At 47.1% G+C, this 20,153-nt stretch overlaps 1 long non-coding RNA gene across 1 annotated transcript; it reads left to right on the plus strand.

The window, feature by feature from the left end:
- The first annotated feature begins 17,424 nt into the window (after positions 1-17,424).
- LOC148220017 (uncharacterized) lies at positions 17,425-18,205 on the plus strand. Its single transcript, XR_015798965.1, has 2 exons — positions 17,425-17,655; positions 17,982-18,205. It is a non-coding gene; the product is annotated as an uncharacterized LOC148220017 (long non-coding RNA).
- The last annotated feature ends 1,948 nt before the right edge of the window (positions 18,206-20,153 follow it).

Consider the following 20,153-nt stretch of genomic DNA (forward strand, 5'->3'; position numbering starts at 1 on the left):
GTATTAGCTAACATATCTATGTTATGTGAACCAGTTCCAACCTTAGCACATGCATTTATTCACAGAATTCACAGAATGACTAGATTGGAAGAGACCTTCAAGACCATCAAGTCCAACCCATGCCCTAACATCTCAACTAAACCATGGCACAGAGTGCCATATCCAGTCTTTTTTTAAACACATCCAGAGATGGTGAGTCCACCACTTCCCTGGGCAGACCATTCCAGTACTTTATTAATCTTTCAGTGAAAAACTTTTTCCTAATATCGAACCTAATTTTCCCTTGACCTAGCCGGAGACTGCGTCCTCTCGTTCTGTCACTTGCTGCTTGGAGAAAGACCAACACCCACATGACTACAAACACCTTTCAGGAAGTTGTAGAGAGTGATAAGGTGACACCTCTGAGTCTCATTTTGTCCAGGCTAAACAACCCCAGCTCCCTCAGTCGTTTCTCATAGGACTTGTGTTCCAAGCCCCTCACCAGTCTTGTTGCCCTCCTCTGGATGCACTCAAGCATCTCAACGTCCTTCCTAAACTGAGGCACCCAGAACTGGACACAGTACTCAAGGTGCAGCCTCACCAATGCTTAGTACAGGGGGAGAATGACCTCCCTGGTCCTGCTGGCCACACTATTCCTGATACAGGCCAGGATGCCATTGGCCTTCTTGGCCACCAGGGCACACTGCTGGCTCATGTTCAGCCGACTGTTGACCAGTTGACCCCAAGTCCCTTTCTGCCTGAATACTGTCCAGCCACACCACCCCCAGACTATAACGTTGCAGGGGGTTATTGTGGCCAAAATGCAGGACTCGGTGAATCATGGTTTTAAAAAGTTAGAATTTTTGCTAAGAGTAGTAGTTTCCATGACCAAGATGTAAGTTAGGTAGGTAAATGGTAGGTTAATAATTACTAGATGCTTAGGCTAGAGCTAATTGGTATAATTATCTGCTATTATAAATTTACGTACAGAAGAACGTAAAATAAGTAAACCATTAACCATGAAGCATGGGGCCTTGGATCGTGCCAGAGGGTCACTGAGACCTGATGAAGACTCTCCTGACTTCATCCTTTGAGACCACTGACCCATTTCGAGACCACCGACCCAATTCAAGAGAAGAGCTGCGCACGTGTGAAGGACTAATGGGCTCATTTTAACATGGGGTGGGGATGGGAGGTGCTGGGGTTATGCATATGTATTGTATGTAAGATCTTGGGCAATAAATAGATGGCAAAGAACCTTGTTCGGGACCGTCACGCCTTTTGGAGGTGATTCCCCTTCCCCCCCGCCAGTGAATAAATATATCACTTTCTAACTTTAATTAGTTAGAGGGTCTTTGTCTGTGATTATACCTTTTTTTTTAACCATTCATCGGCACTTGGATTTATTAAACTTCATCTTATTGAATTCTGTCCATCCATCCAACCGTTCCAGGTCTTTACAGAGCCATCCTACCTTCCAACAGATTGACACACACTCCAAGCTTAATGTCGTCTGCAAATTTACTAATGAAAAACTCAATACCCTCATCCATGTCATCAATAAAATATTGAACAGAACAGGCTCCAGCACAGATGCCTGAGGAACACCACTGGTGACTGGCCGCCAGATGAATGCATCACCATTCACCACCACTCTCTGGACCCGTCCATCCAGCCAGTTCTTAACACAGCAGAGAGTGTTCCTGTCCAATCCATGGGTTGCCAGCTTTTCCAGGAGGATGCTATGGGCAACAGTGTCAAAGGCCTTGCTGAAGTCCAAATAGAGAGCATCCTCAGCCTTTCCCACATCTACCAGGAGGGTCACCTGATCATAAAAGGAGATCAGACTGTTCAAACACGACCTAGCCCTCCTAAACCCATGCTGGCTGGGTCTTATACCCTGGCCATCCTATAAGTTCTGTGTGATGACACTCACTATAAACTGCTCCATTACCTTACCAGGTACTGAGGCTAGGCTGACTGGTCTATAATTACCAGGATCCTCCTTCCCACCCTTTTTGTGAATGGGTGTCACATTGGCCAGCTTCCAGTCATCTGGAACCTCACCAGTGAGCCAGGACTGCTGGTAAATGATGGAGAGTGTCTTCACAAGCTCATCTGCCAGCTCCCTTATCACCCTGAGATGGATCCCATCTGGTCCCATAGATTTATGAATATCCAAGTGTCTCAGCAGTTCTCTGACTGCCTCCTCTTGGATAATGAGGGGACTATTCTGCCCCCTGACACCATCAACCAACCCAAGAGGGCAGTTGTCCTGAAGGCAAGTTGTTTTCCCACTAAAAACTGAGGCAAAGGGGGTGTTAAGCACTTCTGCCTTCTCATCTTCAGTTACTAAGTTCCCTCCTTCATCCAATAAAAAATAAAGATTGGTCTTACCCTTTTACCATTAATATATTTGTAAAACCGTTTTGTATTATCCTTTATAGAAGTTGCCATTTTAAGTTCAAACTGATCTTTGGCCTCCCTAATTTTTTTTCCTACATGCTCTAGCAACCCCCTTAAATACTTCCTGAGAGACCAGACCCTCATTCCAAAGATGATGCATCCTCTTTTTATTCCTAAGTACCTCCAAAACCTCCTTGCCCATCCAGGCTGGAGGTTTGTCTCGTTGACTCATCTTTCGGCACACAGGGACAGTCTGTTCCTGTGCCCCCAAGATCTCTGTTTTGAAGCACACCCACCTTTCCTGAACTCCTCTGTTTTTAAGGGTTGCTTCCCAAGGAATTCTCTGAATAAGTCTCCTAAATAGACCAAAGTCTTCCCTCCAGAAGTCCAATGTAAAAGTCTTTTTCATGTTCCTCCTGATAACACTTTTACATTGGACTTCATTTCATATTTCTGATTATCATATCATATCATATCATATCATATCATATCCTCTAGAGAGGGATTTTTTTGGGGGGTAGTGCATCTATAATCTTTCTACAGTCCTCATTTGCATTATCTCTTGCTAATTGTAGTATTAATTGACCACTTGCTTCACTGTTTGCTATTTGTTTTTCCATAGCATTCTGCAAATGTTCTATGAACTGCATATAAAATTCGTTGGGGTTTTGCCATAGGCTTGAATATCTCTGGGTTGGCACAGACAGGTTTGTGATTTTCGTTAGAGCTGCATTCCCAAGTCTTTTGCTTGAGCTAGGATTGAGGGGTTCAGGTGTACTTGGGTTTGTGGATCTTCCATGGGGGTCAGTCCCACAAGTTGAGAAATCTCTGCCCCAAAGCATGGGTCTTGCTGTGAAGCTCTTGAATTTTGCAGTCCCTGGTCCTCTGCATAAGACCTCCAGGCCTATTCAAACATCATATATTGCACTGGAGTACAGAGTAATTTTGCAATTTTCTTTATGTCATTGGGGGTTAATTCAGTAGCAATTATAAATCGAAGCATAGTTGCAACAGTAGGTGACCCCAGCCAGTATTTAGCCGCTAGTTCGCTTATCTCTGATAGGATTTGCCAATTAAATGGTATATATTTGACGGGTGTAGTTCCATTGCCTTGCAAAACTGGAAATGCTACTGTTGTTCCCCTCCTTTGCTGCCAGTCCTCTTGTGATGGTGAAGACATGGGCGCAGAAATTAGTTCAGCTCACTCTATATCCCCATTTTCAATTGCCTTTTGTTTTACATCCATCCAGAAGATAACTGGGTCACGAGTGGGGATGGCATGTGATCTGAACAGTGATGGGGCTGGAGCTGATGCCAGCACTACTATGGGTGCTTCCTCTCTGGAGTTGATAGTACGGCAGAGACTTGGGTGTCTAGTGTATCCATCAGCGATGTGGTTCCTTGAGGTTGTTGGAGCTTTGGTTGAAGATGTGTTGAAGCTGTGGCAGCAGCAGGAGTGGGGCCAGGATGGGGGCTCAGCAACATTCTGCTGAGACTTCTTGGTTCCAGTGTGCTTTGGGGTATGACATCAGTCCAACATCTGGACTTCCGTAGTGACATCTCTTAGGAGCCTTCCCCCGTGTGGCAGCAGCAGGCAGGAGTGGCCATCAGAGGCGGGGCTCTAGGCACGGCTCCACAGCCTGAACAATTAGCTTTGGGTAGGAGTAGTTTGGGCGTTTCCAGGGCAACAAGGAGAGTGGTTGGCTCTAGCTCGAGCAGTGGGGGATGTTCCCAGAGGCCACATGGCTTGGCGGCAGGGCCTTGAGGTGCTCGCCCTGAATCATGGTTTAAAAGAGTTAAGATTTTTGCTAAGGGTAGAAGTAGTTTCCATGACCAAGATGTAAGTTAGGTAGGTAAATGGTAGGTTAATAATTACTAGATGCTTAGGCTAGAGCTAATTGGCATAATTATCTGCTATTATGAACATACGTATAGAAGAACGTAAAATAAGTAAACTGTTAATCATGAAGCACGGGGCCTTGGATCGTGCCAGAGGGTCACCAAGACCTGATGAAGACTCTCCTGACTTCATCCTTTGAGACCACTGACCCATTTCAAGACCACCGACCCAATTCAAGAGAAGAACTGCACACGTGTGAAGGACTAATGGGCTCATTTTAATATCGAATGGGGATGGGAGGTGCTGGAGTTATGCATATGTATTGTATGTAAGATCTTGGGGAATAAATAGATGGCAAAGAACCTTGTTCGGTGCTGTCACGCCTTTTGGAGGTGACTTTCGTGCTGCCCACCGGTGAATAAACATACCACTTTCTAACTTTAATTAGTTAGAGGGTCTTTGTCCGTGATTATACCGGGTTTTTAATGATTCAGCCCAACATGGGGCAGTGGCGCAGCACTCCGGAGCATGCTGTGGCACAGCAGCCCTTCTGCGTGGGCACAGGGTGTTCCAGGCTTGTACAGAATCTCTGCAGTTCGGGCTCTTCTTTGCCAGCTGCTGAGGTTATGCTGCTTGGCAGAGCCTCTCTTTATTTAGGACAGTTCTGTTGATGCCTTAAGTTTTAAGTTTTTCTGTTCTGCTTGGGTGTGCTTTTCTGTTGTGCTTGGGCGGTGAAGACAAAACAGTCCTAGTCCAGGTAAGGACTCAAGGACAATTTCTTCAAACTTCAGGCCCTAAGCATAAACAACATGAAAAGATGAAGACGGGCAAGCAGGCAAGTAAGGAGGATGAAATTTCACGATTTGTGACTATTAATGGGACAGTTGACTCCTGCATGCAAATGGACTAAAACCTATAAAGATGTGAGATCTCCTGACCAAGCCCTCTTCTGCTTCCATCTTGGAACCATCCAGGCAGGGGCCATGACTGGTACTGCCAGGGTGTGGCCTTTGAAGGCCTCTCAATAAATACCCATTTTATTCCCCTTAACTCTGTGTAGCCTCTGTTCCAGCTCATCCAGGCATCACTGTTATGGCTGAAGCTCTAAAATTCTTCTTATTGCCTGTCATTCTCAATCCCTTCAGAGTTGCCTGAGGCCACTTGCAAGAATATGGCACAGAGAAAACTGTTCAAGAGCTGGGCTCAGTTTGTCAACTTGGTTAGAATGAAGTAATTTTCAAAGCGCTCCCTATTAATTAGAGGAACCCCATAGACTGTCCTGTTTTCCCATTAATACAGTTTCCATTTTCAACTACATTATTTCAACATCTGGACTACAGATAAAGGCATAATTTAATTTGACTTCTGAAAATGGAAAGAATGAACTGTGCAGTCAAGCATACTCCTTCATCCTGAAACTGATCGTAAAATATTTGTGTTGCTTCCATTTTCCACTGCTTTAAAAAATGTGTCCTTAGTTTATATATAAGAAAATATTAAAGACTAAACAGACAATCCTGATTATTTTTTATAAAATTTATCTTTACAGCATGGAACCCTTGTTTACATTATTTCTTCAGGAAATGAGAGAGAAATCAGAAACAGCACTTTGAATTGAATAAATAAATCTGCAATCACTCCATAACAGTGTGCTGGTTTAGCATCAGCCAAAAATTAAACTCCCCTTCCCTTGCTTCCTCCAGTAAGGGAGGAACATAAAGCAGAGTACTTTTTGTCAGAGGCTCAGGACAGACCATTCTCCATGTCTGCGGCATAGAGCACATTCTTCACATCCTGCCTTGTTCTGACTTGCACATGAGGTACTATGTGGGCAATCTCCTGCTTAATTTGTTAAAAACTTGTTGTTGTTCAAGACACCACTTAAAATCATTCTTCTTCCATGCCACACAATAGAGAGGATTTACAATCTGACTGTAATCTGGAATATGCATCCTCCAAAAACCAATAGCATGTAAAAAACCCTGTGTTTCCTTCTCGTTGGTTGGTGGGGGCATAGCTGCTATTTTGTTGACCACGTCCATTGGAATCTGACAACATCCATCTTGCCATTTTACTCTGAAAAACTGAATTTCCTGGGCAGGTCCCTTGACCTTGTTGGATCTCAGGAAACTGGAGTTTTTGAGCTCTCTGTGCTTCCAGGCACAGACCACCTTGAAAACACTGCACTGGACCTAAAATATTGGAGAAGATTTGTAAATATAAATAATAAGTTAGAAATCATAAATGTGTAGTAGATTAGATGTATGTATTTTCACTGGGTGATGGGTTTTAAATTTGAGGTTTTTACAGTATAGTGGTAGTTAGGGTACAAGATGGAGAATTTTGGGTGGTGTCTTTTCTTCTTGTTCACCTTCTTCTCTTCCTTCTTCACGGAACTTAGGTAGTTACCTTTGGATTGGTCAGTCTAAAGTCACTCTAAGGGTCATGGGAATCTATTATTAGGTTAAAAGTATAAATAATATAGGTGTTAAACTTTTATTGGTGTGTTTAGCATTAAAAGGCCTTGAAACAGGCTCAGCTTGGAGCCATTTTTTCCTACTTCTAGCAAGGAGCTAGAAGTGCTTCTATGCTTTCTGTAAATTTTGATAAGATATAATAAACATCCAAGTCCGAATACGAGAATCCATCTCAATTGCCTTTCTAATAATCCTGGATCCGAACAGAAACAGACTAGACTGAGACAAACCACTAATTAGTGGTGCAAAGCCTGGCACACTCTTACAGACCTTACTTTGCTTTATGGCAAAACCATCCTTCAAGACGATGTGGATTATCTTCTCCCCTTTCTCAAATACTTCCTCTGCTGTGTTGCCCCACAAAATGATATCATTGATGTACTGTAAGTGTTCTGGAGCCTCACCCTTTCCAGTGCAGTCTGGATTAGTCCATGGCAAATAGTGGGGCTGTGTTTCTATCCCGGGGCAGTCGGTTCCAGATGTACTGGACACCCCTCCAAGTGAAAGCAAACTGTGGCCTGAAGTCCTTTTCTAAAGGAATGGAGAAAAATGTATTACCAGTGTCGATGGTGGCACCACTTTGCTGACTTGGACTCCAGTTTGTACTGAAGTTCCAGCATGTCTGTGTAGGCTTTTTCTCGGCCCCAAAATAGGGTCTTTCACCCTTCCTCCGGTCTAGCTCAGGTGTTAGGGTGAAATTCCCCTGGGCCCTAGCCTCAGGGACGTAGTTAAGATATCAAAAGAGGCTCTTTCCCCTAATAAAGTTACAGGTTTATTTCTCGTGAGTAGTGAGTGAAAAGGGAAGGGAAAAGAGCGGGGGAAGAGAGAGAAAAAAGGGGGAAGAACAGGGTAAGAGCGTGGGGGGAAAAGAGCGGGTTAAGAGAGCAGGGGAAGAGAACGGGGTCAGAGAGTACTGACCTTTTCTAGGGTCTGGAAAGGGGGGGCGGGGAGAAATTGGATCCCAGCCAGCTCTGTGTGGCCAGGAGGGGAAAGGGACCAAGATACAGGGCACAGCAGGGGTCACGGGATGTACCATTTACAATGTATCTAGGAAACGCAACATGTCTGGCAAGGCAGCACTCTGTGGTGCTGTGACTTTATCCAGGCCACAATAATCCACTCTCAGTTTCCACTCTCCATTGGACTTATGCACTGGCCATATAGGACTATGAAGGGTGAATGAGTCTTGCTGACCACTCCCTGGCTTTTCAGTTCACGAATCATCTCATGGATGGGGGTCATGGAGTCCCAGTTGGTGCAATATTGTTGTAGTGATCGGTATCTGTTGTTCTTCAACCCTCAGCAATCCCACAGAAAAAGGGTCTTCTGAGAGGCCAAGCAAGACATTCAGCTGTCTAATTTCCTCATTCTCCACAGCAGCTATCCCAAAAGCCCAATGATGCCCTTTTTGGTTCTTGAAATACCCTCTCCTGAAGTAATCTATGCCAAGAATGCATGGGGCCCCTGGGCCAGTCACAATGGGGTATTTTTACCATTTGTTCCTAGTCAAGCTCACTTCAGTTCCAGTACAGTCAGCTGTTAGGACCCCCCTGTCACCCCAGAGATGAATTCTGCCCCTTCTATTGGGTTTGCATGGCCAAACTTTGGTAGCAGGAGGGCTACAAGGGTGGCTTCTGTGAGGAGCTGATAGAAGCTTCCTCCATGTCCAACAGAGCAAATCATTGGCAGCTCCAAAGATGGACATGCAGCTGGCTACAGCTGAGCCAATTAGAAATGGTGGTAATGGCTCTGTGCTAACATATTTAAGAAGAAAGAAAAAAAATATTGCAGAGTTGTAATTGTGGATGGAGAAGAGTGGGATGAGAATATGTGAGAGGAGCAACTATGCAGACACCAAGGTCAGTGGAGAAGGAGGGGAGGAGGTGTTCCAGGTGCTGGAGCTGAGATTCCCCTGCAGCCTCAGGTGAACACCATGGTGAAATAGGCTGTCCCCCTGCAGACCATGGAGATCCATGAGGATGCAGACATCAACCCACAGTCCATGGAGGAGACTCATACTGGAGCAGGTGGATGCCTGAGAAGAGGCCGTGACACCATGGGGGGCCTGTGCCAAGAGGACCCCATGCTGGAGCAGCCTGTCCTTGAAGGACTGCACCCCATAGAAGAGTGACCCATGTTGCAGAAGTCTGGGGAGGACCATTGCCTGTGTGATGGACTCAGGTCAAAGAACTTCTCAGTGAATTGTGTCCTGTGGGAGGGACCCCACAGTGGAGCAGGGGAATGACTGCTGTATTGCGTTATTTTATTGTTATTAGATGGTTTGTTCTATTGTTTGTACCCCCCCCCCCGTTATAATTCAGTTGCCCTAATTCCCACCTTCCCTTGATCAATCAACCCAAGTCCCAACCCACCTTCCAGAACCTTCCCTGTCCCTCACTCTAGTCCCTGCCCTGGAGATTGTCAATCCCTCCTAGCCCCTCCTATCCTTCTGGTATCTTCTGTATCAGTCATCCCCTTCTTAGCATATGATTTGATGTTACATGTATTTCCCCGCCTATGTTTCCCCCTATTGGTTGCATGTATAATCAGCCCCGCCTTATGTTACACCCCCAAACTGTAGCGATTGGTTGCTGTATTGTACCCTCCCTTGGGGGAGGGCCCCTATTTAAGTTGCTGCACGCCTCTGTTCCCTGCCTTCTGTGGTTCCCTTCCCCCGATCCCAGTTGTCCTCCCTCCCTCAATAAATCCTGCTTCCCCGGAACGTCAGAAGGACTCTGTCTCAATCCTTTGCTCTTCCCCGGACGCGTGTACAGCCGTTAGGTTCAGAGCCCTACCCACATTCCGGGTTCCCCTGAATCCTGGAAGTGGGCCACTCTCGGCGCTGGTCTCGCCTTCAGGAGCTAGCTGGGCAAGTCGGTGCGGGGTGGAGAAGGCGGGCCGCGCCAGTGGACCGCCTTCATGCGCAAGTGGAAAGACAGGTGCCTGATCCAGTGGTACAAGCTGAATTAATTAAAGAGATGGCTCAGAGGAATGCTAATGATACCTGCCGTAGGGTTATCCTTGGCCTTCCCCTCGAGCCAGCACCTAGCTTAGCACAGATGATAGAAGCCTGCGCCAGGAAAGCAGAACTGCTCAGTGGACATGAAAGAAATCCAGGACTGGCACACCCAAAGACCATGGCAGCTGTAACACCAGAAGCCAAGAAGCAACCAATGGCAGCAGAGCAGCTACAGCACATCATCTGCTTCCAGTGCAAGCAGCCAGGACACTTCACCAGAGACTGTCCACACAACCAGAAACAGAAGAAGACCAACAAATAAAAAAACTAGCTTTACAGCGCGTACCCGCCATTAACACAATAGCGCTCTCAGCTATTAATACGGCGGGCTCCACACTTGCAAAAGACTCTCTTAATAAACAAAAAGGGGGAGGATGGGATAGAGGGTGTGGGGATGCATGGCAATGAAAATATTAAATGTTCAATTAACAAGGTTTGGAAGCCACTAGGCCGTTTTAGGCTTGTGACTACCAAAGGTTTTCATTTCAGGTCACATGATTGGACAGTCATTACAGTGGACCTACCTAACAGTACACAGGACGGGATGTTAAACCTCATGAAACTGGACAGTGAATACTTTGTTGTCAGGGACACAGCACACACACCCCTAGAGATTGAGGTGGTTCCCATGACCATCAAGGGAAGCATAACTGGCCTCATTCTCCTGGCACGATGTCCTCTACCACCATATTACCTGGTTGAGGGACAAATCCTTGCCTAGGCCATTCCTGTTCCAGCAGAGGTCCCAGTAGATGGGAAATCACCTGAAGTCTACTGGGCAGAAGTGGTGGGTGAGGACAAACCTTCTCTGGCATGCAACCTAACCCGTGGATCAGATCACCTCCATGTGGAGGGGGTACTGGACACTGGTGCTGATGTGACTATCATACCCGAGAGGATGTGGCCGTCACATTGGGAACTTCAGCCTGTGGCAGGCAGAATCCAAGGTATAGGAGGAGTAAAATTGTCAAAAATATCAAAAAGCATTGTGCAAATTGAAGGGCCGGATGGAAAATTGGCTAGCATCCGTCCATTTGTTACAGACTATAAATGCCCTCTAAGGGGGAGAGACACCATGTCTCAGTGGGGGGTAAAATTGATTATTCCTAAGACTCCTCGGGATTTTTAGAGGCGGCCACTGAAGAGCGCCCTACCCAAAAATTGAAATGGCTAGATGATACCCCAAAGTGGGTAGCACAGTGGCCAATGAGTAAGGAGAAGCTCAAGGCGCTTGAGGAGCTTGTAGAGGAACAATTGGCTAAAGGCCACATAGAGGAGACCACAAGTGCGTGGAATTTTCCCCTCTTTGTAATAAAGAAACCAGGGAAGGACAAGTGGAGGCTGCTCCACGACCTCCAGGAAATAAACGAAGTAATTGAGGACATGGGATGACTCCAACCTGGGATGCCTTCTCCAACAATGCTTCCCAGAGATTGGCAATTGGCTGTTCTAGACATCAAGGACTGTTTCTTCCACATTCCCCCACACCCAGAGGATGCCCCACGGTTCGCCTTCTCGGTTCCTACCATCAATCGAGAGGCCCCAATGAAGCGCTACCACTGGAAGGTTTTGCCCCAGGGATTAAAATGTAGTCCCTGCATCTGCCAGTGGCAGGTTGCCTCATTGCTGTCCCAGGTGTGTGCCCAGAGAAAGGAAGCCATCATCCTGCATTACATGGATGATGTGCTTGTGTGTGCCCCTGATGACTCTCTACTCCAAGACACACTTGACCTAGTGGTTAAAGTTTTAACCTCTGCTGGATTTGAATTGCAGGACTACAAAGTCCAAAGGATGCCACCATGGAAGTACCTGGGCTTGGAAATTACTGCACTGACCATTGTTCTGCAGAAATTGGAAATTAATTGTAATCCAAAAACCTTAGCAGATCTCCATTCCTTCTGTGGGTCATTGAATTGGGTCAGGCCCTGGATAGTCCTCACTAATGAGGACCTAGAACCTCTCTTCAATTTATTGAAGGGGGAGAGAGAGCTGCTTTCTCCCAGGGAACTGACCCCAGAGGCAAAAAATGCAATCGGAAAGGTACAAAAGGCTTTAGGAAAGAGGCAAGCTCATCGTTACCAGCCCGAGCTGCCCTTCAAATTCATTGTCCTAGGAAAACTGCCACACTTACACGGGTTAATATTCCAATGGATCGAGGGGCAGAGACAGTCACTCTTAATCCTAGAGTGGGTCTTCCTCTCCCACCAAAGATCCAAAGCTATCACTAAGCCACAAGAGCTGATAGCTCAGCTGATTCGGAAAGCAAGGATCAGACTGTATGAACTAGCTGGTTGTGACTTCACATGTATTCACCTCCCTGTTAAACTGTCTGAGGAGGGAAGGAACTCTCCTGAAAGATTGACTAAAGAGATTTTTGAGCATTTGCTCCAGAGCAATGCCAGTCTCCAATTATCTCTGGACAGCTATAGGGGACAAATAACCATCCATGCCCCGTCTCACAAGCTGTTTAATGAGGAAATCCACCTCATCCCTCATGAGAAGAGGAGTCGGAGACCACTCAAAGCTCTCACAGTGTTCACGGATGCATCGGGGGGGTCCCACAAGTCGGTGATGACTTGGAGAAATCCCCAGACTCAGCATTGGGAAGCTGATGTTGAGTTTGTGGAGGGATCACCCCAGGTAGCCGAAGTGGCAGCAGTCATGAGAGCTTTTTTGAGAAGTTCTTGGAGCCAATCAACTTGGTAACAGACTCAGCCTATGTAGCGGGGGTAGTGTCCAGGGCGGAGCAGGCAGTGCTCAGAGACATCGAGAATGAGCAGCTTTTCAGGTTGCTTTCCAAACTAATTTATTTGATTTCTCATAAAGAACATCCATTCTATGTGATGTCTGTGAGGTCACACACAGATTTGACAGGGGAAATTGCAGAAGGGAACCATCAGGCAGACTCCCTTGCAACCCCAGCTGAACAAGCACGCCTTCCTGACATCTTCCAACAGGCAAAGCTGAGCCACCAGCAGTATCACCAGAATACACCAGGTCTAATGCGTCAGTTCCAGCTAACACGGAGTCAGGCTCGAGCCATTGTGGCCACCTGTCCCAACTGTCAACTCCAGACCATGCCATCAATAGGCATGGGGTTTAACCCCCGAAGTCTTGGCAGTTGTGAGGTATGGCAGACAGACATCACACACATTCCTAGTTTTGGTCGCCTCAAAGATGTGCATGTTAGCATTGACACATATTCAGGCGCAGTCTATGCCTCTGCCCACACAGGAGAAAGGGCTGTGCATGCCAAACAACACCTAGTGCAAGCCTTTTCAGTGTTGGGGATCCCTAGGGAAATCAAAACTGATAGGGGTCCAGCGCATAAGTCCAAGGAGTTCCTGGAAATCGTCCAGCAGTGGGGAGTGGAACATAAAACTGGCACCTCCCACTCCCCCACAGGCCAAGGTGTAGTTGAGCGAGCCAATCAGACGCTCAAGCAGGTTTTGGCTAAGCAGAGCAGTTCAACAGTGTGGATGTCTCCACAGCAGAAGCTCTGCAAAGCCATGTTTACTATCAATTTCCTGAATTGTTCATTTGAAAACATGAGTCCACCTGTGGTACATCACTTTAACAGTGGGAAACAGTTCAAGTTATCCCAACATCCTCCAGTTTTGATTAGGGACCCAGAAACCTGGGAAACCAAAGGTCCCTATGAGCTCGTAACCTGGGGACGTGGCTATGGGTGCGTATCCACTCCCTCAGGCCCTCGGTGGATTCCCCAAAAGTGGGTGAAACCGTATGTCCCCAAATATCCTGCTCCAACTGAGGGGAACGAGGAGCAGGTGGCTGTGGCTTCAAAAAGAAGACACCGCCTGAAAAAAGGAAAAGAAATCCTCCTAAAGGATGACATTCCGGCAGATAGAGACTTTTAACAGGTTTTATAATGTTTGTCTTTCCTTTTAGAGAAAAGCTTCCCTTCTCTAGGTCCTGTGATGAACCCCATTCAAGTTGTCTTCCTGTTAACACTGAACAGTTTTGCCGCTGCATGAATCATCCTTCAACCACGTCAGAACATCTGGGTGACCCTGGCACACACACTCCAAAATCGTGCTGCTATAGATTTTCTCTTACTACTGCAGGGACATGAGTGCCAGGAATTTGAAGGACTTTGCTGCATGGACCTGACCTCGAGAGCTCCTAACATCCAGGCTGTCCTCCGAAACATGAACAACTTGATCAGACAAGTGAAGCAAGAATCTGAAGATTGGTTCAATGGACTGTTCAAAGGCTGGGGACTCACAGGCTGGTGGACATCTATAGTCAAAACAATTATGTTAATTTTTGGTATTCTTTTCCTTGTAATAATGGCGTTCGGGATCCTACGTCACTTAGTTTTCAAGGCCATTAATGGTCTCATTCCCTCTACCTCAGTAGTCAATCACATAGAAATGAAAAACTTAGAACAATCTAACCCTCCCACCAACTGCAAGTGGTGGACAAAATCATAATTTAAATGAAACTAATATCCTTCTTTCAACCTTGTTAAACAAAAAACGGGGAGATGTTGCATCTCCCTAGATGCATTGTAAATGGTACATTCCGTGACCCCTGCTATGCCCTGTAGCTTGGTCCCTCTCCCCTCCTGGCCATACCTGTCTGGCTGGGATCCAATTTCTCCCCGCCCCCCCTTTTCAGACCCTAGAAAAGATCTGTGCCCCCTGACCTCTCTCTCTTTCTCCCTTGCTCTTTTCCTCGCTACCCACAAGAAATAAACCCTGCAACTTCATCAGGGGAAAGAGCCTCTTTTGTTATCTTATTTACGTCCATGTGGCAAGGGCCCGGAAGGCTTCACCCTAACAGCTGAGCTAGACCGGAGGAAAGGGTGTAGACCCCATTAAGGGCCAGAAAAAGCCACAGTCGTAGATTTTGCGAAGGTCGTGGAGGAGTCTCCACCTGTCTGTTCCAGGTTTTTTCTGGACGAAAAGTGGAGAATTCCATGGTCTATTGGATTCAACAATGTGGCCTTTTCCTAAGTGTTCTTCAACGAGGGCTTACAAGGGGCGAAGTTTGACCTTTGAAAGGGGCCATTGACCCTGCCACTGGGGGGCATCACTCTTCCAGGTAAGTCGAGGAGTGGATGGGACAGTGCGTGCTTAACTGTCCTCCATCAAAAATCCCGACTTTGAACTCGGAGAGCAGCCCCCCATTGGGTCAGGGCATCTCTGCCCCATAGGGTGATTGGGGCTCTTACCACGAATGGTCGGATGGTTGCCAGTTTACCTTCAGCCCCTTCGATGACGACGTTGCGTCAGCTCCTCATGGAAACGGTGACTCCCCCAATTCCAGCCAGCATGCCTGCTACAGGCTGAAGTTCCCAGTGGGGTGGCCATTCCGAGCGGGCAATGACGGTGACATCAGCACTGGTGTCTATCATTCCTGGTTTCTGAATTTTTTCCCCATAGCAGAAAAGTTTTCACTCGAGGATGGGTTTGTTCGGACCCATAATTTGTGCCCACATTATTGTTGGGTTGAGAGGGATCCATTCCATGTGATTTTTTGGAAGCAGGAAAGCTTGTGCAATAGGTGTTTTCTGTGGAAGAAAAAAGGGAGTGTCCAGGCAACACAACTGGACAAAGATTTCTTTTCCAGGTGCTACAGTTTGTATTTCAGGTAAAACAGAGATTTGTGGTGGACCATGGAAAAAGTCACTGAGGATTAAAATGTCCCAAGGATCATCTTGTGGTCCATACTTTCCTGTGGGGATAGGATAAAACTTTTCATCTGTAATATTTAACGGCAAAATATTTACCAGTTAATGCCTGGTTCCCATCGAAGCCTTGCCAAATGTTGGGTCTGCCTGATGTAGACTGGAATTTTGGAGGACGATGGGGTTTGATGTTCCTCGTTTGTCATCATTGGGGCTGGGTGGAAGGCAGCTTTTGGTTTGTTGTCTGCGCATGGAGCTGAAACCAGGCTGCGTTGAAAGTTTTTTGGCTGCTGTTGTTGTTTTTGCTGCCTTTGGGGCTTGTGGTAGTTGTTGTGGGGGGTTTGGGTGGGTGGTTTGTTTGGGCAGTCTCTGATAAAATGTCCAAGTTCCCCGCAGTAGAAACAACAAGCATTGTCTTTGGAGACCATCGCTGCAAAGGCTCCAGAGACTCCATCAGCAATGCCCTTGGCAACTGCTTTGGCCACTGTGTTTTCAGTGGACATGTGGCGTGTGCAGCTTTCCACCATCTGCTCAATGGTGGGATCGGTGTCTATAGGTAAAGCTCTTAAAATGGTTTTGCATTGTTTGTTTGCATTGGTTAAAGTGCTGCCCAAAACCCCAAGTAAAACACAAACTAACAGAGTGTCAGTTTATGCGGTGCTTTATTCGGGGCCCGGGGACCTGCGGACTCACGTCCAAAGTCAGGATCCCACCGGTTCCCTTTTTAGAGGGTTTTTATACCCTTTTTACAAATGGTTTATGTGCAGAAGTACACATTCTTCTAAATAATATAGATACATTCACCTTGTAGATAGCATTTTACGTCATAAATCTTACATGGTTGCTTATCCTAGGACTATAGTGTTCTCCCCCTTAATCTCTCTTACGCCACTGCCCACCACCAGTACTTTATTTATGATTATACTTTAACCTTATCACTAACAGTTCTGCATGCTCTGCTAAATCTTTTGAACATTGTTTTCTCAGCACAGCACATTCCTAAGTTAGTTTCCCAGGGCCTACTCTGGGAACTGCAGTCTCCAAGCCTTAGCATTACTAATACTATTATGGTTTATACACTTTATATTCCAATATTCAGGATTTCTAGTCCATACGGTAACAAAAGCAAGTTTTCTTAAAAGTTCCTTTTGTGCTTCTGTGCTCTCAATTTGTTTTTCAAGAGCATCCTTGAGCCTGTCTACAAATTTTATAAAAGTCTTGTCTATTCCCTGCTTGATATTGGAAAAATGCAAGCTAGGAATAGAGTCGTCAGGGGTAAGAAGGAATGAAGTTTTTGCTGCATTAGCAATGTCCTGCAGTGTTTCTTCAGGTATAGAGTTTGCTTGTTCTGAAGGTTTAGAAAATTCATTTTCACCAGCGAGTTGTTCAACAGTAAAATTCTGTTGATTGGGATCTTTTGAATATTTATCAGATAGTATTTTTAATTGTTTTTTCCAATGCCTTTCCCATAATATAAATTCGGCCGGTGACAGAAGGCAAGTAGCTAAACTTTTTAGATCATGGGGAACCATTACAAAAGCAGCAAAAAGAGCCTCTAAAAAATTTATAAAAATGTGTGTTGATCTGCCGTGTTCTTTTGCAATTTTTGCCAATTCTATTACTTGTTTCGTGTCAATTGATTACCATTCTGTTCTCTTCGAGGATCCTCCTCTGTGGCCTCATTTATAAATCACAGGAAAGGCAGAGATTCTTTGGGCTAATTGCCAATTCCCATTTTGGGTTGCCTCCAATTTTGCGGTGGCCCAAATATCTGGTTCTTCTGAATCAGAGGCAGTGGAGTCACTGCCGCTGTATTCAGAGGAAGAGTGGCTTCTTCTTCGGGCACAACGCTTTTTAGAACGCTAGGGGGAAGGTTGGAGGAGCGGGGCTTGAGGAGGGAAGGGGTCTGAACGTGTAGAAGGGTGTGTGTGGGTGCACTGCATGGTTTGGCCACAGGGTGGCGCAAGCGCAGCAGTCATCGCAGTTGTGCCAGTCGCACACCTTTGTTGCGTCATGGGCGTCGCACAGGCGACGCAATTGAAATCCGAGACATACTGGGGGATGGGCATTTGTGGGGCTGCCGCGCAGGGGGAGGCGTTAGGAAGGCACAGGACGGGCTTCGGGGAGTGGGCGTGTACTGGGACCGCACTATCGGGGGGAATAGGGGTTTTGGAGAGAACGGGGATGTTTGTTGGGGGCACGACTAAATTCGTGGATGGAACTGGGACAGGAGAAGGAACAGAGGGTCCTGCAGGGACCGAGGAAGCGTGAAGGGAAGGCGGTAAAGTATTTCCGGGGACAGAAACGGGGATAGGGGAGACCTCGGGGACTGAGGGTTGGATAAAACATCCTGGGGTAGCATTAGGGAACGAGCCGTTGTGGGAAAACGCAGGGTTGTGTGGGGAGTTGTTGAGACTTGTTTGTGTAACTTGGGGAGTACCAGAGCTAAAGGAGGGAGTCACTGCATGGCATGGGGGATGGGATAGCGAGGGGTGAGGGGCGGTTGCCAAGGGAAAGGGGTCTGGGGCGGGGAAAATTGAGGTGGGAGGAGAGTTTATGGCTGTGTGAGCGGAGTGTCTAATCAATACTGCCTATCCCAAAAACCAGACCTCCAGAACTTCTCTGGTGGTCATCTACAAGGACCGGATGGCAATCTGTGACTGATTATCACCCAAAGGCTTTGTGAATTTGTGTACAACGAGAACCCACAGTATAAGAAGAGGCTGCAAACCGAGGTTCAGTGGAGCGTGGAGTGGGCGGTGACCCCTCACGTTCCCCAGCGCGCTGCTTGCTCTTTCTATATCAAATAAAGCAATCTAAATTTTGCTGAATATCGAGACTTTTGTCTCTCATTTATAACACTGTGTGAAGGGCAGAGTTTGGAAACTGTAGCGAAGTTAGTTTTATCAGTTGGGGGAAGGGGTGGTGCTGGGGAGAGAGAGATGGCAGGGGGCCTGAGGGGAGGTGGGATACGGAAGGGGGAAGGGGATGGAAGGGGTAGATCTGGCGCAGGGGGAGAATTTCGGAGCACAGAAGGGGGAAGGGGAGGATTTTCAAGGTTAGGGGAATCCGCGCTTGTGTGAACAAAGGGATGTGTCGTTTGTGAGGGTGCTGGTGTGGGGGGGGGGATGGGCAGAGGGCCCATGGCTGTGTTCCCAGCGGCTATGGGAGACTGGGGGGTGTCTGCGCTGGGTTGCTGCTGTGTTATGGGGTTGGAATCGGGGAGGTCTGTGGCTTGAGGGGGGTCGAGGGGGTTCTGGACTGGATGTGTGTCACAGTGCAAGCTGGCTTATACTGGGCAGTTAATCTAACCACGGACAGGAGAGACAGCCTGCCTTAAAAGGCCAGCCCCCAAAGAACAGCGATAGGACAGAATTGGAGACAGACAAGGATTTAATCCAATGAGTTCCAGCCCTGGCTGCAGAGAGCTATTGGTCAGAGGGCTGGGCAGCCTGATCTGTGAACCAATCACAGACGTTTACCCGGGAACATTGAAATGGGTATATAAAGCGAGGTCAGAACTGAATAAAGGCTTTTTTTCACATGGATTACAGAGCGTAGCCTCTTCTGTCTCAGATACTGTGCCGTCGCACTCAACAGATGTGGGGTTTGGGAAGGCAAGTATTGGTTTAGGAGCTGAGCGGGGTGAAAAATTGGAGCAGTAGCTATGTGTTTGTGACCTTGGGGGTGGGTAGGAATGTCAGTTTCTATGGAGACTTTTCGGTGTAGGGAGTGAAGAAGGGGGGGCAGGGATAGGATCAGCAATGGGGGCTGGGCTCTCGATGGGGATGGGGTGCACTTCTGTAAGGGAGGAAGGGGATGAAACGGGGAGCCCAGGGGCTAAGGCAGTGGGAACAAGTGGGCTAGGAGGATAGGAGGAAGGGTGGAGAGGGATTTGTGTGTTGTTCGAGGGGATAAGGGGCGAAGAAGGTTGGGGGAGGGTAGGGATAGCATTTTTTTGGAGTTTTCATCTTGCTCTTATGATATGTTGAAAAAGAGGAATGAAAGAGGTTACGGAAAAATTGGCATTTGCTTGGCATTCATAAATTTTCTTGCCAACAGTGTCCCAGAAAGAATCTAAAAGGATAGTTTGATTATTAAATTTGAAAAAGTGAGTAGAAATCCATTTTATAAATCTTTTTAGGACAGTCTTAGAACAAGAGCGTTTTGAAAAAGAGAAATTGTCAGCGGATAAAGTTTGTTTTATTCTAATATAAAGATCCCTGTTGGGGGTTGAATGCTTCGCTTTTCTTTCTGTGGAATTTCTCCCATTGTTATGCTAAGTAATTGTGGCTACACCTTAAAACGACAGATAATGTTCTCTCGTAGGGGGGTGGCTGGAGGGGGAGGGGGGGGGGGGAACCGGAAAAGGAAAGGTGGGATAGGGGGGTCTGGAGCTGGGGCTCTCTCTCTCTCTCGCTTGGCTCCTGGAGTGGGAAGACAACCTGGGCTCTGCTCTGGCATCTTCCCCTGCCATCCCAGCGCTGAGATCCACGCTCCCTGCCTTTGGACATCGCTCTGCTGCTCTCCCACCTCACCCTACTACCTCCGGACACTCTGCTGAGCACCACGACCGACACCGTAGGGGGGAGTAACTTTCCCCATCCCCGCTCACCCCTGGGCCGCCGCCATCACCCAGCCCTCTTCAACTGCGCGGGACCTGCCCTGCCCCCACAGCACCGGTAACAGCACAGGGAGACGGCCTGCGGCCAGAAGGGACTGGAGCGGAGCTAGACTGTTTCTGTTGCCAATTTTTATAGCTGTTGTTGTTTTTTCTGC

Source organism: Sturnus vulgaris, chromosome W (genome assembly GCF_052056855.1).
Source record: "Sturnus vulgaris isolate bStuVul1 chromosome W, bStuVul1.hap1, whole genome shotgun sequence".
In the NCBI taxonomy this organism is placed as follows: domain Eukaryota; kingdom Metazoa; phylum Chordata; class Aves; order Passeriformes; family Sturnidae; genus Sturnus; species Sturnus vulgaris.